Raw genomic sequence first — 26320 nt, 5'->3', positions numbered from 1 at the left:
GTCATCATCATCATCATTTCCTCTTGTTTTGACTTGTTAGTTACACTCTCACGAAACGGGTTTAACAGTTTCACATTTGATTACAAATATAACACTTTAATAAAGTTTTCATTGATAACAATATCACTCTCCACACGATTATAATTATCTCTGGATCTCTAAACATATTTCTTCAGAGAAACAGTAGGTTAAGCATGTAATCAGGTAACTTAATACAATATACTCATAAGAGATTATCGTTTTCTGTGTTCGAATTATTTTGCTCTAATCATCATAGAACTTGAAGCCACGTAAAAAAATACATCAGATAAGTAAACATGGTTTTATTGCTATCAAGGGTTTTAGGGAATGCTTTAAAAAGGATGACACATTTATGATGAATTTATTGCAGACAATAGATAACGGAAAAGACTCGTATAAAAGCAATGCTTGACTAATATCACAAATTTTCTGTACACATGGGTAAAACAATGCCGAGTCGTATAAAATAATTCAGGCTCAGTGGAGAACAAGTTAAAACAGTTTTGACAGAGTAATGGACAGTTTCAGAACACTACAGGCATGTGAAGCTGCCTTAAAAAAACTTTTTACTTTCAAATACAAGTTGAGCGCCAAGCCATCGAGCTCCGCTGAATCTTGTTTGAAGGAGGAGATAACGATATTTCAAGTTGGGGGCAGCGGCAGGTCACAGCGGACTTTTTTGAGGAACAACATGATTCGCTATGAAAGCTTGGAAAATAGGAGAAGTTTGGGAATTTCTCATAAAAAGGACGAGCTGTACACACGACATATAGACACACCGACATACAGACATTCGAGGAATTCGCAGGACGCGTTTCTGGAGGGTTCTGTTCAAACATCGACGACAGTTACGGAAGGAACACCACAAACGGAAATGAAAGATGATTACGGATTTGAACAAAAGTAATCTTCTTATTTTGGCTGTACTTACCTGATATACTCTGCTTCAAAAAGTTCAAAAACGACATGTCCTGACTAACTGGTCCGTGTCTGGCAACGACAGGGATGTCACAGGTCGTCTAAAAGGTCTGAGGTCAAAGGTCTAGTCTCACTTAACATGTCAGAGGTCATAAGACAGTGACGTTTATAAGTTGTAGCTTCTATCTAACATGCCAGACATCAGAGATGTTAATAGGTCTAGTCTCCTGTGACATGTCAGACGACAGTGGTGTTAAGAAGTCTAGTCTCCTGTGACATGCCAGATGACAGTGACAGTGACATTGTAGGTCTAACCTCCTGTAACCCTCCATCCAGCAGTCGCACTATAGGTCTAGTCCAATCTAACCCCCAATCGCTTCGCTCCCTCTGGCGACTGCCCCCCTCATTTTCTCCCATAGTTCTAGGAATCCTCCGGGAGTCGCGCAGTGTCAATGCTGCCAGTTCCCGGATGTTATCGCCTCTCCTGTCTGTGTATCTGTCCTTTCTTAATTTCTTTCGCTCTTCTTCTTTCTTCTTCCTCGGAGATCACTTTGATTCGGTCTGTGTCAGATGTTTGCGTTTCTCGTCTGATAAAGCTGCTTTTTTCTGCTGCGGGCGTGTGTCCACCGCGGCTCAGACTGTGAAGGAAATACCGCGAGATCTCGTCTGCTGTCTTCTTTGAGTTCCTCGCTAATGTTTGGCTTGCATAGCATCTTCTTAACGGTTCCTTGTGACGACCGTCCTATCCTCCCAGGACTGTTCCTTTGTAGTTTGTTTTTTGTTTGTTTGTTGTTGTTGTTGTTGTTGTTGTTTGTTTGTTTGTTTGTTTGTTTTTGTTTTTGTTTTTTTGTCACAGCATTTATTTTCCGACTATAAAGGTATAATGCATGACGGGAAAGCTACGTTTTGCCAATCATTCTAACCATGGATGTGTATAGGTGGACTGCTGTCTGTCTGCCAAGACCAACTCTTAGCCTCTTGCGAAGTGATCCACTGTTAGTCTCGGCGACCCTAAACAAAGAATGTGACTAAACCGGAAGCTTTGTACACATCTGCCTCGTTTTAGTAAGTTAACTGGAAAAAAATCGTCTGCCAGCAGTCCAGTAATACAAGTTTGTTCTAACCATGGCACTAGTGTCCAGTGTGGTCATCTGTCGACGGTTGACCACCAGACCTTGTGTGGACAGTGTTGGTGGCTACACCAGCTGCGGTGTAGAGCAATTTCTGTGCCACTGAACTACAATCTGTTGTTTCTACTTCTTGCTGCGTGTGCAGACATTGTTTGCCTGTCGCCCATAAGTAGGTGGAGGGGAGCGGCCAGACAGCCCGTGGGGACTAGTTAGTGAAACAGTGTGGAGTGTGAGGACGACGACAGAACAAAGTCATAAAGCATCGTTTCGTAATTTTCACAAATTGCACACGTTGTAAATATTATGGATGTAATAATGGCTGCTTTCTTAATTTTTATATTGGGCAGTTTTATTTGATGTCATTTGAGATGTTATCGTCCATATCGCCAGAGTTTATGATGTGTGCAAATAAGATAAAGTTAATTCATACAGAAATATGGACGGCCTTCTGACAGACAAACAGGAAGACAGACACACACTAAGAGAAACAGACAGACAGACAGACAGACAGACAGACAGACAGACAGACAGACAGACAGACAGACAGACAGACAGACAGACAGACAGACAGATACACTCTCACAAACACAGACATGCAGACACACAGACAGACAGAGAGAGTGAAAGGGAGCGGGTATAAATAAGAGAAATAAGATTTTATTCCAAGTCACACACACACACACACACATATATTTATATATATATATCCCAGCTCATAATCACATTCAGACAGAAAGCCCGGTGATACTGATTTCACAGAACCCTTCATGGTCACCCACTGTACATCACAGACAGAGGGACCATCATGGAGAGTGAGGAGACAGCTTTAATCTTTGTACTCAAAGATGTCTGTGCGTGGACACCGGAGGTAGTACTATGTGTCATAGGCAAATATATATAATCCTCTGTAGGCAGGCATCGCGGAGCAATCAAAGGACTGAACTAGTATTTACTTTCAATTCGCCTTCGCCCTGCCTGCGACTCCTAATGATCCGCTGCGCAAACGGCCCGCAGTCCACCCGGGTATGGATTTCTGGCTTGGACCAGACTCGCTAAAAGAATATTATTGTGAGAGATCGTATATATTCTTTAAGGGTGCAGCTTAAATCGAGAAAGTTTCTCCTTGCGAGTCCCATTTCTTAGAAACAGAATTTATGCAAGAGGAGTGTTAGGGCACGAACTTGTATTACTGGACTGCTGGCAGACGATTTTTTTTTTCCAGTTACTACTAAAACGAGGCATGAGACTACAAAGCTTCCGGTGTATTCATATTTGAGATTAACTCCTAAAACGAGGCATGTTTGTACAAAGCTTCCGGTTTAGTCACATTCTCGCCGAGACTAACAGCAGAGAGGCAGTAGGTGTGAGCTTGTCCGCTAACAATGATCACGTGACTTGGCGATTCAAATCAAGCAGGAAACCGCGGTGAAGTGGTTTGTCTGGCCAAGTCAATGCGCTGTCACGGAGTTCGACCAAGGCAGCCGGACCGTATCTTGACCAGGCGATCGCCACGCCGCCTAGCGGTGATAGAGATATCGAGTGGCTGGGACTGGCTGAGCACAAGGTAAAGAGACTGTCAGGACGGGTGGGCGGACAGTTGTGTGTGTGTGTGAGAGAGAGTGTGAGTGTGTGAGAGAGTGAGAGAGGGAGTGAGAGAGGGAGGAGAGAGAGTGCAAAGTGCAGGCGGCTGAACAGCGCTCAGCATTCGATTGCCGCACTTAAAACTCGGGGAGGGAATGTCCGTGGAGTGGGTTCCGGTGACACGAATGGCGAAATTTGTTTGAAGAGAAATGAAAGAAAGGAGAGCAAGAGAACGAAAGAGAGAATGAATAAAAAAGGAGAGAAATAGTAAAAAAAAATGTACAAGGGGAGAAAAAAGTATGACTGATTCAATAACCCTGACATGAGACCGCGAAGCAAATGGGAAAATCAAATCCAGAGGATCATTGACACCCCAACCCTACCCCCGCTTCCCACAATAACAGTTACGCAATTTTCTCTGTTCTCTCCGCGGGTGGTCTGACCACCACCACCACCACCACCACCACCACCACCACCACCACACTGCAAGATTTGATCGTCAGTCAAAGGTCCTGTCACACCGGAGTGCAGTTTGATCGTGTCGCCCGAAAAGGTACGATGCACGTGGAGCAGCTTGGTCTCCTATATTTGTTGTTTGATCTCATCGAGAATTTTTCCTCCCTCTCTTTTTTTCCATCCTTCTGTTCTTTATCTTTCTTCCTTTCTTTTCAAAGCTGTCACATGTCGGTGACAGTTTTTGCTTGAAGCGCGACATTGAACGCCTCATGACACTGTGAGAATTTGTTTTTAAAGATTTTAAAACACTCCATCACTCCATCACTCCATCTTTACCTGTCCATCAGAGCTAAGAAATTTTTAGAGTGTGTTTGTGTGTCTGTGGTGTGTGTGTCTGTGGTGTGTGTGTGGTGTGTGTGGAAACGTCATTAGAAACAGAAAGAAAGCATGAAATAATTTACGAATGAGTGAAAATAATTTAAGTTATTGCCTGTGTTTAAACAAACATCTTTCTCCACCCCATAATTCCACACACAAAAAAAACAAAACAAATAAAATTCTAAAGAAAAAAAAGAATCTTTCATACTATGAAAAATTTAAATAGAAAAAAAATGCATCCTTTGAGGAGTAATAATAATAATTATAATCATAATAATAACAATCATAATAATCATAATAATAATAACAACAACTGTTTTGTAGACCGCATGTGGAGGCGTGTCCAATGCGTATAATAGAATATTAGCAGTTCACCGTACAATCTCCTCATCTAGAGCATGCATGGCTGAACGAAACCATCAGACTGGAAATATACAGCAGCAAAAAAAAAAAAATAATAATGGTACTAATGATAAGGATGACAATTATATTAATAATTATTAATAGCAGAAATAGGAATTCCGATGTGTATGCGCGTTCGTGTGTGCGTGCGTGGGGTTGTTGTCGGCTTGCTAAGGCAGTTCTAGGAGTGGATCCTTTATAAAACCAGCAGAAAGTTCATCGCTGTCTTTTTGCTTCCTTTTGTTTGTTTTTTGGTTTGTTTGTTTGTTTGTTTGTTGGTTGTTTGGTTGGTTGGTTGGTTGGTTTTTTGTTTTTGCTGGGTGACTGTCCTGGACTGACCAGGGAACGCTCACCACTAACTGCGCGTCACACAGAACACCTATTCACGTCACACAGAACGTCGCCTCACGTCACTCAGAACATCGACTCGCGTCACACAGAACAGATCTTTGTTATCTCCATCACGGACACTCCATCGAGAGGAAGGAGCGATGACAGCTGCGACCAGACGCGGACGTAAGCCGTGCAAGTTCGATGACACCCAGTCGCGCTTTTAACGCCAGGTAAACAATACCCCGGGGTGGGTTTACAGTTTGTTTCCACGTGTGTATAAACCGCCCTGTACAAATCGGGGATTTGTTTCTGAAAGCCTGGACAGACCTTTTCTTTTTCACGACATTGTTTGTCTAACACAATGTGTTTTGATTGGCCAAAAACGAAAACTGAGTGCATAATAAAAGCTTTGGAGAAAACTGAATCCTCGCCAGAATGGATGGTTGTGTGGCCGGCTTTGTTTTTACCAGCCGGACCGTGTGTGCTTAATGAATCGAACACAGAAGGCGCTTTGTTCTGGAGCTCCACCGGCACGGCGTCGGTGCGCAGACCAGGCGGTGGAGAAATCCCACAATTTTTTTTTTTTTTTTTACAAAACACGCAGAGCCGCTAACACGTCCACACTGCTCCCTCCCTCCCTACTTCCGGCGGAAGCGAAAGAGCCACGTTGCTAGGCGACTAAAGCACGCGTCTCGGCGGTCGGTAGCCTCGCCACGCTTCGCAGTTTTTACGCTCAAGTGATTACAATTGCGCTGATGAGAATCTGTTCGTTGATAGTGGCTTGCTTTGATGCTGAATTCGCTTTAAAGTTGTTAAAACCTGTTAGCAAATGAGTTTCAGTTATGTCCAGCAGTTTCAATATTGTATGGCGGCATTGACACGGTGTTGTCCCCCAACTCAACTCATGAACTCACCAACGCATCAAGCTTTTACCGTTGCTTTTTAATGACACTGTAAATATTTCCGTGTTGTTAATGTAGTTTAACAAATAAAATAATGGTGGTAAGAAATTAAGTGCTCGGTCTCTGGAGTATTTTTGTGTTCACATTACAGAATTGACGAGCTTTCAGACAAACAGACGAGGTGGACAAATGCCATTCACTGCTGATTTTTGCTGCTTCGTGATGGAGTGTATTGATGGGAACGAGGCTCTGCCGTGAAATGCCAGGTGCACTGCATGAAAAAAACAATATAGATCGCCAGACCATGTTTGTCACTGTGTGGAATAATGCAGCAAAAAGATTTAATCTCAGCTGTTGAAACAGTGAAAAAGTTTTTATTAGGTTTTTCAGCATTTCTGTTAAAGCAAAGTGTTTTGGTAAGTAGGTGTCTAGAACTTGAAATATAAGCAGATGAGAGTATTGATCCGTTCGTGGAATACCTCCCATGTGATTGTCATAGTTACATGACAAGTGTCATTTTGCTGTGGGCCGCGTTAATGAAGGGAACAGGTTCATCTTGCCTGACCCGCGGGCCAATTGTTAGAAACCTTATTTGATTGTGTCCTGTCAGGATTTTGGCTCCTGCCATCCCCTAGCCAGCCATGGTTAAACTTCGATTTTCGATGAAGTGATACACGTGTATGCAGATCGCCTCACCTTCCCTGGTCTTCATCTCAACGGTCATCGTCGCCATTGGCCACTTCATCGCCAGCGCGAGCTCTTATCGCGTGCAGCAGCGGAGTGGGCGTTGTTTACTCTGTAGTCTCTTCACTGCATTATTTTTTTTTTCTCTGTCATTCTTCGAGAAATAAGTAAGTCACAAATAATGTAAGTTTCACTCACCCACTCACTCAAATATATTTCTTTCTTTCTCCGTATCTCCTCTGCTCTCTCTAAGACTCTAACTCATTCTTCTTGAGAGTGAAGGGATGATGTTGCTTGCGTGCATGCGTATGTACCGACCTTATCTCAGACAAACTCATTGTTCGCATTGCATTGAGAAATGTTTGACATCTCTGCAGCGGAAAAACAGGGAGAGAGGGAGAGAGGGAGCGAGAAAGAAGGAGAGAGATAGCCAAGCTTACATTACATACTTTGAGCGAAATGATTAGGAGACACAACTTCTGACGAGGTTAAAAAAAAACGAAACTCTATTTCAAAAATTTATACTCAAAAAGTAGTAATGATTAAAAAAAAATGGAAGAGCAGTCTGTATAATCGATTTTCTTCGGAAACAATTTTGAAAAATTAAGGATAAAAAGAATTATTTCTGAATAGAAGAAATGGAAACTGTTTACTTTTCTATAAAATACAATTACAATTCTTTCTATGCTTCTTTTGTGATCTGAAAGTAGTTTTTTTTTAAATAAATGAAGCTTTTGTTATATTGTTAATGATCTAGTTGAGCGCAAATTATTTTTCTTCGAGGGGCGGATAATCTCTACCCAAGATACACGTTCACGAACATCACTAAACACAAAAGGAACTTAAAATCGCGAGGTGGTATTTTTACCCCAGATTCTCACCCTTTCCATTGTTGCATCCTTTACTATGTACACGTATGCACGTGCAGTCTGATGTCTCCATTGTTGACCTTCTTCTATGTTTTGTAGACGTAAATTCCTAAACCGGAAGTAGGGTGTTTACCAGGATTTTGATAAAAGTTTTGTAGGAATGAACATCATCCAATCATTAGAAAAAAATCGTGAACCCCTCTAGACCTTTCACACCCAGGTATTACGACAGTAAGCTTCTGTTTCTTTCTTTTCCTTTCGTTCCTTTCTCAGCCTCCTTCATCCCGCACGCCTGGCCAACGTGAGGACAGCTCAACAGTTTTTGCTGCTGTTTGTGATTCCCCCATCCATTAGGGGATTGCTGTTTGTGGTCCCCCATCCATATGGGGATTGCTTGCCTTTCCTTTTTATTGCTGGGAGCGATGGCTAACACCAGGGGGCGCTCAGCATCGAGCGAATGTTCTGCGTTACTGTTTTAGGGTTGTTTTTCTTTGAATGTAAAGGTAGAGGGACGTCTTGGGACTGGAATGTCTTCATGAATCGGCGATTAAGGATAATCGGATTTCAATGAGCTACTGGGATATTTTCATGGTGTTTCGGATTTTATGCTCTATAAAACTTGTATTTCAGGATTTACATTTCAAACCGTCGCGCTTAATAGTATTTCTTTTAACGGATAAAACAGAATTTTAAAAAAAAAACTAGAACATTTAAAAATGACAATAGCACATCCGAAATTCTGTTTGAACTAAATCCTGTAGTGATTAGTGGTAGAAAGCAAGCACGTGATTCATTATTATGAGCAGCAAGTGAGCACAGCAGTTCTAACGACGCGAAATACTGTTATTGATGTGATTGTTGTAGTTGTTGTTGTTTAGTAACAGCAATAACCGCCGCTTAAACTTAAAGTTATAAGGATTATAATACATGAGAGATATATATAAAATATAATCTCTAGATGATATAATATCGTCTTTTTTCATGAAATGAATTAAAAAAACTATTTACGATAATTAAATAAAAAAGATGTTCACACGCTTACCGACACATCGAAATAAATAAAACGATGAGAAGCCATTTAAAAAGTATAATAAATTCTTGCGATTTTACAAATTACACCGAAACCAAGCACTTAAAACAAAATGTCATGCGCCAAAAGGTGTCGTGATGTCTCAAATGCCATCTGAGTTATCTAGCCCAGGTGGCGCTGTCTGCGCCCACGTACTTCTCCGATTACTTTCTATGCCTGCTCTCCATGTGAAGGAGGGAAGGTGCTGGTGGTGGATATTATCAGAAAGCGCAAGTAAGTAGTTTATGAACAGTTCGAGAGTTGAAAGACCTCTTTGCAATGTCACAGCAAACAACAACATTAAACGTTCATCAGGAACTTGACAAACACCTACATCAAGTAATATACCTTCATCAGGAACATGGTTGAAGTAGACACTCGTGATGACAGCAAGTCAACATCCCCGGTGTAGGAATGAACAGTCAATAAGCTAGTATCACTGCCTACACCAGTAGACTTTCCATTCACCTGACATTTTAATGGTCTTGCTAGAACCTTCGCCAGTAACCTGAGATTGTGCTTGGTGTCTGCTCGCGTTCTTGTCTCGCGCTGGCTTTCCTACTGTTCTGATTGGCAGACAAGAAGGAATCATCTTGTGTTTTTTCTTCAACATCGAAGGGCCGCCATGAACATAGGAGCTGGGCTGCCGGCGAAGGACATAGAGACAAGGAGTGCAATAATGCATTTTTCACTGCTAACAAAAGTTTGAAGTTTCCAGAAACGCAATCGAGCTTTCTTCTGACGGCAGAGTGTCGAGGAATACAATAGAACATTCTGTACTGTAGAAGAATAATTTCACCGGAACTTCCAATCAAACCTTTCACCAGACAGTTGTCTATGTCCAAGCAGACGATGTCCATATTTCCAAGAGCTTTAAAAGCACGGAGTATCTAACTGTTATCTGTCCATATAGAATGTCATCTACAATGACACGTGCATTGGGTGTTTGATGTGAAGAGTTTAATATGAAAGAACACAATTTATTTCAGCTTGTCACTTAATCGTTAATAACTGAAAAACACGCATACAACCTCCATTCGGAATTAAGATTTCTATGACGTGTAGGAGATGGCAGTTAAGTCGAAGGATTTTTACCGAAGCACAAAAGCAACAACAACAACAACAAAAATAAAAATGGAAAACATCTAGAAACTACCGGACACCTCAGCCAGTGCCACACACAAATGTTCGTTTTCAGGATCAGAAATCGTTGTCAGGCTAATGTCCTCGTTGTTTTCGGACAGTTAAGTCGGATAATTGCATTCACCGCTCCACAGCTTTGTTTTCCGCACGTTGTGAAAACAAAAACAAAAACACTGTCTCCTAACATGCAATTTTTTTTCTGTCGACATTCAGCAGAAAGAGAAGCTGAAGGTCTGTTTTTAAGTATTCACAAAGATGGGGGGAGAGCAGTTTGTCCGGGGATCGTGTTTTCTTTTTCCACTTGTAAGATGTTTCTTCTATCACTACAGTCTCTCCCAGTCAACTGCTGTTTTTCTCCAGATTATGTGGTACCGGAGTGTATTTTCTGATATGATTTGTCTCATAAACTTCAATACTGATCACCTAATGTGTTTTCTCTCCGACAAACTGTCATGTACCTTTTATCTTTTATTTCTCTACCTACACAAAGACAACAGTCCACATATGACGGGGGAAGGATAATGTTAAAACTGTTTCTTGGTAAGTTCAGAGCTCATGATGCTTTTGTCTTGGTTTTAGTAATGCACTCAGCATAGTCGAGTCTAAGTATAGGTTCCCGCAAGATGGTGAAGTATAGAACAACTGATATATCATTGTCTATGTACTTCACTCAAAGGGCTAACGTAGCTTAGCAGTCTTCAACTATTCAACAATTTAAAAACATTTCCAAAAAACTGTCAACCTTCTTTTTTTTCAATTTTATTCCTCCTCTATTCACCATTTTTTTTGCTTTCAATATTTTACAAAAGCTGGCATAAAATAATGAGAATGTTTGAAACTCACATAACTAGTGGAGAGGTGTCCGAAGATTTTTAGGAACTCCTATGTGAACATGAACAGTAATATGTAAGAGCAATGTACAAGAAGAAACATGCAAGGCATGAATCATCATAAGACAGATTGTTCACTCATGTGCAAAGTGAACAGAGACTGGTTTGGTCATCTCACGTCTTCTTCTTATTTTTCAAGCTCATCAGCAAGCGATTCGATTTGGACAATGTCTACATCGAGGATATAAATCTATATGTGCTTCTATCATGAAGCTCTTCTTTGACAATTCTGCGACCAGAGGACTGAAGGTATCAGAAATACCATACACCGATCAATGTCTATGTAAATGTCATCTTTGTCCTTACAAAGCCGCTGAGACAAACAACACTTCCGCAGTCAAGCACGAAACCAAAGCACTTTTGTTACAAGGTTTGTGTTACAAGGAACGAGTAATGCAGAACGGAAAATGTTGAAAAACACTTTTACACATAGAGACATTAATACCCACAGAAAGAGGAGAAATAGTTACATTATTCATAAAATTTGTGTGCCTCGTCAATAACAAACAAACAAAAACAACAAACAAAAATAGGAGCGAAAATTTATAATACGGTTATAGTTCGGATTAAAAATCTCAGGGTAGAAAACAATGGTTACCTGTTCGTGAGGGTAGATGTGGAGGCACGTCTGTGAAGCCTGTCTGCCAGTGGTTCTTTTATCGCCGCCGCTCTCTGCCAGGTGATGAAGAAAAAGGACATTTGCTGGATGGAAATCGATCCCCCACCCCACCCCACCCCTCACAATCGATACAGATGTTTACTGTGTCCTCCTCAAGGACTGTCTACATCTCGAAGACCACAAGTGGCGGCGAGGATACTTTCTGAAGCGCTGGGAGAATCGTTGTGCTGTCATCCCGCTCACAGATCCGCTTTGTCAATCTGTTTCCCTGTGTCACTTGTCTTCTCCCTCCCGGCCTCACGCCCACGATGGTAGGTAGTATCCTCTCCAGGTTGTGTCTAGCTGCGAAGAGGTGGACAGGTACGGTGAGCGAAGACAGGGTTAGAATGTCCACACCTCCGCACGACAGCGAGCAGAGTCAGACGTGTGTGTGTGGTGGGGAAGGGGTGGGAAAGGGGTGGGGAAGGGGAAGTATCGAGGTAGAACACTTTTCCAGTGTTCCAGCATCGATTGTGTTGTGAGGTGAACGTATCTCCCAGCCCGCAGCGCCAGTCCTGGTGACAACGCCCCCCTGGTGCTGGCGCCTCTGCTTCTGGAGCCACGAGCCGCGATGTCCTCCTCTGCCGCGCGGCCTCTCTTGCGGCGAGCTGCGCAGCACGTGCTGCAGTGAACAGTGGCAGCAACAGTTACACTGAACGTTACACTGAGCGTTACGTGGATCGTTACGCTGGTCGTTACGAGGCCGCTTGTGCCGCGGATACACGGTGACTTTCCGCGCTGACAACCTTTTGTTCGACCAAGGGGCTGATTGCAGGGGCATGGGCTTGTCCCCTTGTTGATCCAAGCAAATGTTGACGCACTAAGTGTGAGTGTAAATGACAGTCACGTGCTTCTCACTCTCCACCCTGACCCCCACCCCATTCCTCGCACTCACTTTACCGTCAGCACGTTTGCAGTGTCAATGAACGAACCTCAGTAAGGTTACCTTCCTGGTCAAAATAAATGTCAAGTCTGTGAGCTTTGCCTGTCCTGACCCCTCGGCTGTCCATGACCAGGACCTTCCATCATCTTAGTACAACACAAAGCAAGCTGCAACTGTCACCGCCTTGAAGAAGTCGTTGAAAAAATATCTTTCTAAGAAACTTAAAGACCCGTTATTACACCAAACCAGGAAATTTGAGGGAAAACATTACAAGTCACGATGGCTTTGGCTTGATGGCGGATTTGGCATCTGTCTGTTTAATGTCACTACCAGCATCATTGCGCATGCCCAAGACCTAATCGAGAACGTGTCCGCTTTGAAAGCTTGGCACAAGGGCTCTTGAATAAATCTGAAAACGGTTTGCGCCACCACAGACCCCAGGCAACTGCTGGCAAAATGCTGCAAGCAAAACAAGGTTTCAGCTTTTGTGTTTGTCGATGTGGTCGAGACCCTCACACTACCAGGGATTCAAAATCCCTTTGGCACTAAACTCTCGGGATCACAGAGAGAGTGTCGTGTGCAACACAAACAACATGGGACGGTGTCTGTGTACCTTGCCCCGCATTACCAATGATTACTCCATTTTTATCTATCTGAAAAATGTTTAACTAAACTAGACAACATTTTTTTCACCAATTTTTTTACACCCATTTTAATGCTGACCATACAGGATCAGAAAAAAGGAAATAGGATATTTGTCTGGACTGCTTAAAACGATTCTGTGCACAAGTAGAAATAAGGTTTCTTATAATTTTTTTTTTAAATATTATAAAATTGCATAACTGGTCGATTTACAATACTGTTTAAGAGCAAGGGTGTGGAAACAAGAAGTATCTTTGCTATTCCCAACCCATTGGAGTCTGGGAAGGTCCAGGCTCGCGAGATTAAACACAGCAGGAAATTCATCGACGGCCCGACCATTGACAATGAAGGTGATGGCGCCTGTGAAGGACATGCAATGTGGAGTACAGTCTGATTACTGTCCTTCCTCTCGCTACATCTTCGTAAAATATATTAGATTATAGACTGCTATATCGTATTATGTCAAGAAAAACGGCTAAGCACAGGTCGTGTGATCTTCTCTTGAAAGGTTTTACAGAAAAGGGTGGTGATAGATGCTCACGAAATGAACGATGGAATGAACGAATCAATCAATCAATTTTCACAGATTAGACAAAAGCTGACAAAACATGGGATTTTGACCATCTTATGATGAGAATAAGATAATTTCAAAAGTTTTCAAACCGAAAAACACATCGATGAAACACTCAAAAAAGAAGAAATAGCAATTAAATTAAGAAAGGTTATTATGTTTTGAGTTGAAGTAAACATTGTTTAAAAACAAAGCAAAAGAGTTTTCCCCAAACATCAATCTATTTGACAAAAACTTGTTTGGATTTGTATTGAGCGCGGTTGACCTAAAGATACCGATGACTTGATCAGACAGACTGAAACTGTTTAGTTTTGCTCCTCTGAGACAGGAGAGTCGGCAGGCCCTGATTAGCGGCCCAAAGTCGGGGGCTATTAGTGGACCAACATCAGGGGCTATTAGTGGACCAACATCAGGGGGCTATTGGTGGACCAATATCAGGAGGCTATTAGTGGACCAACATCAGGAGGCTATTGGTGGACCAACATCAGGAGGCTATTAGTGGACCAATATCAGGAGGCTATTGGTGGACCAACATCAGGAGGCTATTAGTGGACCAATATCAGGAGGCTATTGGTGGACCAACATCAGGAGGCTATTAGTGGACCAACATCAGGGGGCTAGTAGTGGACCAATATCACGGGGCTATTAGCGGTGCGATGTCGGCAGGTGATTGACGGTCAGTTTTGGGCAGCCTGTTGGAGAGCGCCACCAGCTCCACACACTGTGCTACAGGAAACGATGCTCGCTAAACGATTGTCCAGACTCCGACCTTATTTCCTGTCTACCTCCTGCACACAAAGTGAGCATGGCATTGGCAGCTGTCTTTGTCCAGAAAATGTTTTCAGCTTCTGCCCTCATCCTCAAGATGGCCCTCTCACCACTTTACTTACCCCCTTCCTCTCCTCTCTGCTGTTTGCAGACGCAGCTACAAGATCTTTGTTCATTTAAAAATGTTTTCTTTGTGTCCTGCTAAATTTTGTGAAGCTCTCCGTTTATGCATGCTTGACTGGTGCCAGATGTGTGCATGTGCCATCTTTTTTCGCCGAGTAGATAAGAACGCAGGCGCGCGCGCGCACTCACTCACACACACACTTCGTACCCCTACCATCGCCTTTCTGTTTTGATAATCTTTTGTCGAAGACACCGATGCTCTGCATGAATGGCTAGATTTTGTACAGACATGGCGCAGGCGTCGTATTAGCTTGGTAATTTCATTGATAAAACATTTAATTAAGTTTAAGCATTGGTAAAATAATCTTCTACTCAAGATTTAATTTGCGAATGACAGAAAAAGAAATAGTTGCATTCTCTGACAGCAGGATCATTTTCTCTGACAAAGTAATTGGGGTTCTATTTAAAAAACAGCCACCGCTTCTGTTCCAGTTTGAGGCTAGACTCACGAGTAAAACACAATATGTATGGAGTGGTTTGCTTAGTTAGTAGTAGTATATCTGGGCTGTTAATCGACCAACCACTCTTGGTCTCTCACCTGACCATACGGACATCCGGGCAAGCTGCACCTTCTGTATCACAAAGGAAAGTTTCTCTTCAAAATTAAAGCTGCTTGCAAACTGGCGTTTGGAGTGAGAAAGAAAGAGAGAGAGGAGGAGGAGGCTGTCAGCGGGATGTCCAAGCAAAAAGAAGGGCGAGACGAATGATGTCTCCAGGATACGGACACGTCCTCGCCATCAGCCCGTGGCGCTGCGAGCTTTCCCCAGTGCAAGTGCACTCTCCTGACAGCAAGACAGCGCCACCTGTAACTAAAACTCGGTTTGATGATTCGAGGTAGACCCATGTGAGACAGGAGTACGTGGTCCAAGTTTCCCAGACTGTCCACCCTGGAGAAGAATGCAGCTGTCTACACTACAAGTATGTTTAAACAGGTTGATGAGCTACTGGACACACCGACCAAATGAGAACCGAGACATTCCTCAGACCAGACGAGGTTCAAGATGGGGAACAGCACGCATCATGCATGGAAGATCGAATGAACGTCGATAAATTATTTGTCATGCACGCCATTGCTAGGAAGCTGTTTGTTTTTCTGCTCTCTTTGCTTTTATTCTTTGCTTAAAGGTTGAGTCAGGTAAAAATCATTTTCATTCTGCCATTAAATATTACCCTATACTTGAGACAGTGCATTGTTTGAGATACAAACATACAAACCTGTATATATCATCACTAATTAAATATTTAGGAATAAAGAAGACTAGAATAATAATTTTAAACAATATAATTAAATTGAACATTTACTTTTGACAGACAAGGTTCTTTTGTGGCAGTTCGGGTTTTCTGTAATCAATAAAGATTTTTCCCCTTTAATGAAATACATTTTTACTAGTGTGGGAATTAGGAACACATCTTTGCCGGCGGCCAGTCTTTAAGTCATTAGGGAGGATAAGTTTTTTCCGGTAATTGCTTCCTTTATTCGGGAGGGCTGTGTCAGCAAGCTCTCAGCCAGTCGTACAACCGTGACGCCAACGCATGGCCGCGAGGAGTCTGAGAATAAGACTTTCTTGATGGCAGTCTGGTGTGTTCATGTAAAAACATGCAAGTGGTCTTAATGCGGCTTTCGCCGTTTGATGGCGCTCTGGTGATGATGTCATCATTTATTTATACATTTTAGTCTGCAGTGCTCGGCCATACAACGAGTGCCACGCACTGAAGTGCTCGTCCTTCTGACCTTCTGTGTGAAGGAGTATGAACTCCAGGCAAGCTAATGATAAATTCGGGTTGGATGCCTTTCCTTTCTTGTTGATGTTGCTGCAGAATTGGCGAGGATGTTAGCTCTAGTTTTCTGAAGATAAACTTTTTCTGAAAATCACAATTAGTACTAATACAAAGATCATCAAATGTTTGACCAAGTTTGCGTAGTTATCTAGAAATAAAACTTGTCAAACTTGAACAAACATTCGTTTACATTTGTACTGCACTAAGCAAGAATGTGAAAGTATAAAGTATAAGCTGAAAGTACAATTGGTCTAAAAGGGCGTTGGATACATCGAATATTAAATTACAGAAAAGGTAAACAGTTTTTTTTTATTCTGATAACACAGGTATATTGATAAATGTAGCTTATATACAGGAAAGTAGAGCAGATGATGACTCAGCATGACATTCTTGGGTATCTAAGAGATTTGCAAGGCTTATCATAAGTTTACAGTTTTAAGAATCCTCAAAAAACATCCCGAGACAAGAAAAAATAAACCTGATGGCTTCTCTATAACAGTGTTAGCAGATTGCCCCTTTATCTCACGTCGGAGCCAAGGGACGCAATCCCAGCGAAGAGTCACATCCCCTGCAAGTTATCTTCCCCCTCCCTTATTCATTAATCAACAGTGATGTTTTGCTTGCTTAAAGAACATCGAAGAAATAACTGTATTCATAGTTTCAAGCAGCAGCTTCCCAAGATTTCACGCCTGGTCCGACAGCAATCAGTCGCGTGTGCCGCTCCGATCGCTCCATCAGGGGCGCACGCGCTCTCGCGTTAATGCTTCATCGACAGGCAACGGGCCGTGTGCACAACCTTAATCTGCGCGTCGTCCGGCTCATCAGCGTTCTCAACTCCTGCTGCCAGGGGGAACAAGTCTGACAGAAGGCGGCAGGCTGTCAGGGTAGACAAGATGAAAGTGGTGGTTGTGGAGGTGGCGGGGGTGCCAGCGAGAGTTGTGCAGATGGTGTGGCGGTTCCACCATGGTAATTGGTATAAAGGGGGAAGGGATTCTTTTCTAGAACTACTTCTGTAAGAGTTTTGTCCCTTTACAGGTGAGAATTTCACGGTAGAATGACATAAAGGGAAATAAACATGCTACAAGTTTATGTTCGTGTGTTCCGATGATTTTTCAGTTAGTGGCAGTAAGTGGATTAAGAAGAATATCTAGCAAAACTCTTTGTAGCAATAAAAATCTCTCACTGATGATAGACATTGGAGTCTTCCGTTACATTTCTTCATTATTATCTAATTATTCGTGGTCGCTCTAGTGTCATCCGCCTGGTGACGCCCTTGTTTCTGTTATGGTTGACTGATAATTCGTTCATGTATAGCAAACTCCACACAGGGAAATCGACCATCCGATTCTGCAAAAGTAGTAGTAGTAGTAGTTGTTGTTGTTGTTGTTGTTGTTGTTGTCTGCACAGACTACATGCAGGAAACTATACATGGAGAGAGAAGAAGAGGCAGAACAAAGGGCCAGGAGTGGATTGACATTTGGCTGTGGCTCTCCTGTTGTAATGTGCATTGCGAGCAGGGTGTAGAAATGTTCTGCACCTCATGCTTGTGGAATGTGGTCTATTTTTGTAACAAGGAACATCCTTTGACCGATATCCTTTGCCCTTCATTGCCAGTTGGGAAAGTGAAGGAAGCAAATCTGTTTAAATCTGTAAGCCTGTGAGGGCCTGAAACTTGCAACTTGTATAGTTTAGGGTTTACAGCCATTTTTTTTTCCTTAGAATAAAGGACGTGCAATAAAAAAAGACATTTGGCTCTGCCAAAAGAGTGGCAGAAATAATAATCATTTTGTAATAAAATTCAAAACATTGACGATGATTATACTTAAGATATTGCTCTAATGAAAACATTGTTTCAAAAAATACTTTAGAGCAGTCGTAATTAAGACACACTTTTGAACACCACAACGTGTACAATGATCAAGGACTGAACCTTCATTTCATGTTCATGACAAACTATAAAACACTAAACTGACAGATGGAGACCGTAAACCCGGATTGCAGCAAAACAATGGATCTCTCTCCCTTTCCATACCCGCAACCTACCCGCTATTGAATCATTTACACGTGCATTGAAAACACCTTTTCCGAAAACCTTACTCCTAACACCCTTTCCCATAATACTAGTCCTTTGTCACACCCTTCCTTTTTAATATCATATTACTCACAGCTCTTGTTCTTTGGTTCCTCTTTGTGTTTTCTGTTTTTAATTTTATTCTTCATTAGGACTGCTGTTTATTCTGTTATAGTTCATATGTTATTTGTTTGTTTTCCTGTCCCTCGTATGCTGTCCGTGCTTCTTCTAAGATCATGCTCCTTAGGAGTGTGAGTATGCCCTTTACAAATTTTGCATTTATTATATTATTGTTGTTGCTGCTTCTGCTGCTCTTCTTGTTGTTGTTGTTGTTGTTGTTGTTGTTGTTGTTGTTGTTGTTGTTGTTGTTGTTGTCAATTAGAACGTCAGCAATATTTTACAATCTGAGATGATGTATCTGTCGAGTTTACTGTTCAGACCTGAAATCTATTCCCTTAATTTAAAACATTGAATTATTGAGTACATTCTCTAAACAAAAATTTCAATGGGCTAGTGTAATTTTGTTTCATTGATCTAATGTTTATGGAATCAGCGACACCCTTAACAGAGCAGACCCATGGTCCACAGAGCATTTGGCCACGTTTCACAGCTGCCTGCAATCGAGCAGCTGCTGAAACAGAAAAAACAAGGATCGTCTGCTCGAGCCACAAACGCCCGATGGGAATTATCTCATTCGTAAAGTCTGAGTGTTGCGGTCTGCTTATGACAAATCCATTTCTTAAAACATTATGTCTGGGAAGAGAATTACTAACTTTCAATGTTAGGCAAAGAAAAAGAAGATCACAGCAAGAAGAGGAAGTCTTAGGGAGGATGGGTAGTCAAGGTTACAGGGATGATCCGTGATGACAGTTGCCTTGTGCTATGTTGCAGATTCTCTTGAAGTCAAATCGACAAAGAAATGGACAAACATAGACAAACAAATAAATGCAGGCAGACAGACAAACCCACATAGTAAACCGTTCTAGATTGTGGGTGGGAGGGCAGGAGGGAGAGTAGGAGTGCCTCGGAAAGTTCAAAAGAAAGTTTAGGAGTCGCTAAGTGCGCACGTGCATTGGGAGGATGTTGAGGACTGGCATGGTGCTGGCCAAACTTGATCGATTACACGTCACCTTTCATGGCCGCCCAGAGAGGGTCCTCTCCGCTTCATTAGCTGCCTTTGTTCTAAAGGTTTGCCAGAATTCCCCGAGACCTTTCAGCGCCGGTGCTGGCGTAATTCACTTTGCTGTTGAGGGTCTTCACGACATGCAGCCAGAAGCGCCTTGCCTCGGAGTTGCTCGTCTTCAAATATTGCTGGGTACAAAAGCTAAAGTTTTATTTTAAAGTCTTTTGCAATTTCTATCAATGGGTTTAATGTCTATAGCCAGCAATCTGTGTTATACACAACAAGTTACTTATTTACAATCTGTTGTATACTGCCTCATCAGTTTCTTTTTTTCTGGATGAGTGGGTATGAATTTTTTTTCTTACGGTAATGTTGGTTTCCTGGGTATAACGAACTCATTCAGATCAGAGTAAACAAACTAGTTACATACAGATTTTAAAAAGTCTAGGATGAGTTTTCTGTATGATTTTAGTTTTTATAAAATACTTCTTTCATTGAAATAGTGCAAAAGACAAAGAAACTTCAAGGAAGCAAAAAAAGTTGAATTTGAAAGTCTCACTTATTAAATTGGAAATTTAAATTTAGCACTGAGCTCCACTGAGAATCTGACAGAATTCTGAGAAAATACTTTACCTAAAAAAAATTGGTTATAATTATATATTTCCTGCATAACTTAATGGCTAAAAATATATGAAACTTCTTCCTTTTCTCTATCGCGATGATACTAGTAATCGTTCAAGACCCAAAAAGTAACAAAATGAAATGTTTCTTAATGCGGATAAAGATTGTATTTAAACTTCTTAATTTACAAGAAAAAAAATTAAACATGACATAACCAGCAAAAATGCAAACTTCTTTTTGATGGTGACATAACGAGCATCAGATATAACTGTTAATGATAACCTTGGAGGAGATGCTGACTAAAATAAAGAAGAGTTCAATGACACAGACTCCAGTCGATTGAAATACAGTCTTCGATCTTAACTTCCTCCATCTACAGAAAACTGTCCACCAGAAGGTCTTGCTCCACTTTAAACAAGCACAAGAAGCGAAGTTGCAGTGGTGAGGGAGGCGATTCCAGAAGGCGAAATTCAGATCTTATTCCAGCACCGATTCAGTTCTTTCTCTTTAAAAAAAAGTTCTCAACAGACGATGGAATGCAAAATCCAGTAATGCTCTTTTCGTGTTTGTTGAACTGCCACCACTCGGGTGGTTTTGATGCCCGCGTTAAAGACTGTTGTGGAGCCAACCGTTCCCGCTAACAGCCGCTGAAGGTCTTGCACATGCGGGTACGTGCGGGCGTGTGTGTACCCTTTCCCCTCTCTCTCTCCTCTTTTTGTGTGTGTGTGTGTGTTTTAATGTCCGTGGGCACGAGAAAGAAAGAAACAAACAAACAAAAAAGGAAAAGAAAGAAAGAAACAAAAAAATAAAATAAACAAACAAATAAAAATGAAAAAAACAAACAAACAAAAAAAGGAAAAGAAAAAAAGAAACAAAAGAAACAAAAGAAAGAAAGAAAGAAAGAAAGAAAGATGGGAGAAGCCCACACCAGTCAGTGTAGTACTACTAGTTCTCAAAAGCTTTTTCCTTCTAATTTTCATTCTACACCACCTTTTTGTGTTTTTTTCCCCCTACTGTGTCTGGTTCCATCGATTGAATCTGGACGTATACAGATGCATTCTTTTGCACGAAACCCCATAATTTATTCATTTCGAAACGTGAAAAAAAAAATGTGAAAATGAACCACAGATAGTTATGAAGCATGTCAAGACTTCAAGACGTTTTGTTTGGTGAAAGCGTGTGAGCGGGAGAGAGATAGAAGAATACAGAACGAGGAGGAAAAAAGCGTGAGTTTGGGGGTATGTGTGTGGGTGGGTTGGGGTGGCTTGGGTGGAAGCTGAAAACGTTGTTCTATTAGAGACTTCATGACCTGGTGAACTTGTCATTTACAGATGAGCGTTAAGGTCAGGGCAAACTGAATTGAACCCTTGTCACAAAATGTCGTCCTCGGACAAACACGACGGAACCTGCAAGGGAGGAAATCACGGGCTGCAGATCCATGGAGACCGGTTAGCCGCAGGAGAGAGGAGGGGAGGAGAAGGACTGGAGTGTTGGGATGGAGGATGGTGTCTGCTGACACTGAGAAGGCACAGCGCTGGCAAGATACTAAGGGACGTGAGGCAAGATAATCACAAGACATGGAGAGGGTCTGGTGATGGTACCGGGTGCGACCGCCTTCATCCCTTGTGGGAACCAGGGGTGGAGGTGTTCTGGGGTACTCGGGGATAGAGGGCAACACGACCTCCCACCAATAAAAAAAAACTTGTAATAAATAAATAATCATGATGGTACACACAGTCTTCACTCGCATGCCGTCCAGGACACGAGTACTCTCAGTTACATCAACTCATCCACTCTCACTGGTGCCACACGTGCATGCAGGCGTACACAGTCAAGAGAAACGTAGGAAAAAAGTTGAACAAAAGAAAGTGCTTTTCACTTCTATCAATTTTCGTCAACTGATTTCGTTGTTTTCAAAGCCTTTGTTATTTTCTAGGCGGGTACGTTTGTGAGGGCTGTAAAAAAAGTTTGTCGGCAAGAAGCGGAGTATAAATGTTTAGATAATAGTTGCTACTAGAGTGCTTGACATTCAGGAGTACTTCTTTTTTCTAATATAACAAACTGTCTGCTTGCACCTCGAGTCCCAGGTACTCGCGTGTAATCACTTTTTTAACACGGGGTGGGTGGTGTAGTACTTGCCTTTGTCCTGTTATTTACAGTAAGGGCATAGTGCATGGTAAATCCTCTATAAACTAAGGATTGGAATAGAATGGCCAAGGTGAGAGAAGGTGAAGGGATGTCATTGTAAAGGACTGAGAAATATTTATGTATTAGTTAATAGTCTATAACTGACTTCAAAGAAATTCCTCCCTTTACTGACTCAACAGAAGAAGTCGGTCAGACCTGCTAAGAATCACAAACCAAGAGGCCAAGGTCTTCGTTCACTTGAAAGATTCACACCAAGCTTGTGTGCTCGGTACATTCCTGTACTGATCGCCTTACAAACCATCACAAGCTGTAACAAAGATGACATTACAGGAATACAATCGTCAAAGTGTGAAATAATACAGCTGCATTCAATTTAGATTTAACACGACTTTGTGAAGAATAATTTAGAAAGTTCTCATTGTCATGTTGCCAATATTCATCTTCTAACTAAAAACAGTTGCCACTTCTAGCCATCAACACCACATCTTGAGGTGGAGGATGAAGGGAGAGGTGGACTCTCAGGGGGGTAGGACACCCTGTAATGACACTATCGATGCTCTAATGCCCCTCAGTTGTGAAGTGTTTGCGCTCAGTAATGGTTCTCGCAGTTTGAATAAGTGAAAGCCAGCAAGATGTGAAAAGCATTTTCAAGCAATTTCTTCAGACCTTGTCCACAATTATTCCAGATGGTAAAACATTCAACACCGACAGGTCCAGCATGCGAGCGAATTATGGTTTCTTTCAAAATGCAGACAGGAGTATTTGTCCTTGTCGTAAGCAACAACCAAACAATAAACAATATTATCCCTTCATTAATGAGTCTCTGCTACTGTATAATTTTCTTTTGGCAAGCGTGTATGTCCCCCAGTTCACTTAGGTTGAGTTCGCAGCACTACAGTCCCGAAAATTCAGACGCTCAGGACCATGGGTCATGGAAACTGTTCTGAGACACATAAGGACACCTTTTCTCCTTCACACCACACAAACAGCTGGCATCCTAGTTCACAAGGGGGCGAGATACTCCCAAAGGAGTAGGAAGGTGAAAAGGTTCTTTTTTTCCAAAAAGGTAGATGGGGGAATGACATTGCTAAAAATCTCCTTGAGTAGCACACGGCTGACCTCTCTCTCCCAGAGATGATGTACCCGTCACCAATCATAAACTGGGTTTTTTTTTTTTTTTTTTTTTTTTTTTTTTTAGTCTTTTGGTTCCACTTGGCTGATCACACCGGAAAAAAGTTTCGTTCACGATCAAGGGTCCAGCCACACGCTAATTTTAAATCCGACATGTTAAATGTAATCACTTCCCTAAGTCATGTGCCTTCTGCCACTCACACAGATCATCTCTCTTTTCTCGCTGCTCTAATTAAATTAACTAAATTCCATCGTCGTTCATTTACACGTGAAAACAACGTGACTATAACTGAAACTGAGGCGAGCACGTGACGCATGGGCATGAAACAGTCCAAGACCTACCCTCTCCATTCATCCTACATCATGGCAACAGGGAGGTAAATGTTAAGGAATGTAAATTAACGATCATTTCTTCTCTGAACAGCGCATACTTTTGTCTTCATGCACGCATGTCTCCCCCTGGCAGGGGAGCGCACTCACATCACTCCTCCCTTTCCTTAACTCCCGGTAGAGTGACCTGCCCTTGTCCTGCTGGGTTGTTCTGGGCAAGATGGGAAGTAAATGAAGCGGTTGTGTCTCAGCCAAAGTGTAGAAAACCAACGTTTGCTGCCTGCACACGCGACTCTGTCCTCTACGACCTCCGCCAAGGATCGGCACAACGAACGAACTGAGATGGTTGCCCTTGATACGCCCAGGACTGTAGTCGTTCATAAAGCCGAGTGACACAATCATTGTGACCAGTGATGTGTGTTGAACTGCACTAACAGGTATTTCCCTTGAGAATTTTGTTCCAGAAAATTCTTTTGACAGAGACTCAGAACAGTCGGTGCAGTTTTCAGCGAAATGTCACGTGTCTGATTGTCTTCTCTTGTGTCCGGTATTCACTTTATTGAAATGTACCAGTGAAACATTCATGAAATTTGTCGTGCGAGTCCAGCAACCACTACGATATGTTATTATGGCCATTATTATGGCCACGTATATTAAATTAAATCCAAACAAAAAATTCAATTGTGCGCATAAACCTAGAATTAAGTTCATTCCAAAGCAAATAATTTGTACAGGCGATATCTGATTATATGTTACTGACTGAGGTTTGTATCCTGAAGGTCCACCAGACAACATTGTATTTTCTAATTTGGGCAGAGTTGCACACTTTATTTTAGTTTTCAAAATTTGAGTTAAAAAAATGCTTAGTGAGATGTAAGTCTACAAAATCCCAAAGGACCAAAAGATGTTAACACCATGGAGTCGTGGAATATAAGGTGCATGATGATGATGATGATGATTGATGATGAAGAAATCAGAAAATGACAGACTTTCACATATCACGGGGACTTACACATACATATACTCGACAAAGGAAATTGCAGGAAGTCATGACTGGCCATAGAGTGTCGTGGCCTTGCTATTTCGGATTGTGAAGGAATCACTGGTCAGGGGTCAGGCAGAGGAGTACGAAGCAAAAAGGAATTAGAGAAAACAAGACATTGCTATTAAAACTGCCATCATAATCGTCCCATAGAGAAGATAATCCTAATGTCTAATTCATAAACCTGACAGGGGACTGCGACTCAGGACTAGGGTAAGCGGTGTAAACAACCTGCTCGTTGGCACCATTTAGCATAAATGTAGATTCAAATACTCATGTTGAATTCATCTTACATAAGCAAATCCTTTTCCACGCAAAAAAAATTGGAAACCAACAATTAAATAGTAGGATTCAGAGATGAACGTTTTAATAAACATGTTGCAAAACTAAAGCTTTAGATGTTAAATACATACCTCTGTTTATTTTGCAGACCATGAGACAGGATATTGAGAAATAGCTTAGTGCATGCAATGAAGCAGCTAAGAAGATTGATTTGCTAAATTTAATAAAGGGATTTAAACACAAGAAATAATAAAAAAGAAATCTGCACTAAGATGGCAAAAGGAGCAAAAATCATTAGGATTAAATGTATATTTGATAAATTAATTTGATCATTTCAGATATGTTACGCATAGAATGATAGAGTTTTTGTAAGAGCTGTGTGTGTGAGTGCGCATGTGTGTGTGAGTGTTCTCTCTCTGAGAGAATAAACTTGAATAGGAGTGGTCAAGCTGACCTGAATAGAAAAAACAAGCCGAAATGACAAATGAAAATAACACAACCTACTAAACAGCAATCTGCTGAAGTGAGTACATTTAGCTCATCACATGACACCAATTCTTGAAATCTTGCATGACTAGTACTTGGTTCTTTAGCAAGGCACAAGCTTCTGAACACGGAATCCTCACTTGTCAAGACTTCATGTACCAATGTCTCAAAGTGAGCTTCTTGTTGTCCTTTCTATGTACTCGTGAGTGTGAGCAACATGCTCAAGGCCTTCCATGCCGTAAGATCTATGTCAAGGCAAACATGTTATCCTCACGTCTCTGTGTTTTTTTTTTTGTTTTGTTTTTTTGCTATCAGAAGAAACGTTTGTGACAAACTAGCTACAGAGCTATGTTCTATTAACCTGACACCATTTTGGTTTATTTTCAACTCAGCCTTTAAGACTCACATTTTATTGCAACGCACATCAACTGTCAGCTTGATCAAATAAGAGTTTATATTTCTTATGCCCATTTTTTTACAACTACAAGAGATATTTTATAATTCTTTCTCCTACATGTTTGATTCAAGAACATTGCCCTGGGTTTAGAGATTATAGAGGAATGGAGAAAATCGTTTGTGTGAAACACAATCCACCCGATGGCTTATTGTCCTGTGACCTCAGTTGAGGGTTCACGGCAGGGAATCCGCCATATGGGGAAGTCATATCGGTGTGAGGAGAACAAACACCTTCAAGGACTTTTCACGAAACCTGAAAACATTTCTTCTAGGAATATATTCACTTATCTCGCACATACCGATGTTTAAAGGGTGAAAGGTTACACACCAAACAAGGTGACACATCTGCCTTGACCCACTTACCTCTTGC

General features: G+C 41.6%; 1 protein-coding gene across 1 annotated transcript in view; it reads right to left on the bottom strand.

Moving 5' to 3' along the window:
• The window catches only part of LOC112559629 (leucine-rich repeat-containing protein 74A-like), a 29571-nt gene extending 17269 nt beyond the window's left edge, over window positions 1–12302 (bottom strand). The window contains 1 exon segment of the mRNA XM_025230964.1: window positions 11375–12302. The gene's annotated coding sequence lies outside the window, so the exon portion shown is untranslated.
• Window positions 12303–26320: the final 14018 nt, after the last annotated feature.

This window comes from Pomacea canaliculata, linkage group LG3, assembly GCF_003073045.1.
Source record: "Pomacea canaliculata isolate SZHN2017 linkage group LG3, ASM307304v1, whole genome shotgun sequence".
NCBI lineage: Eukaryota > Metazoa > Mollusca > Gastropoda > Architaenioglossa > Ampullariidae > Pomacea > Pomacea canaliculata.
This window is presented reverse-complemented; position numbering and strand designations above follow the sequence as displayed.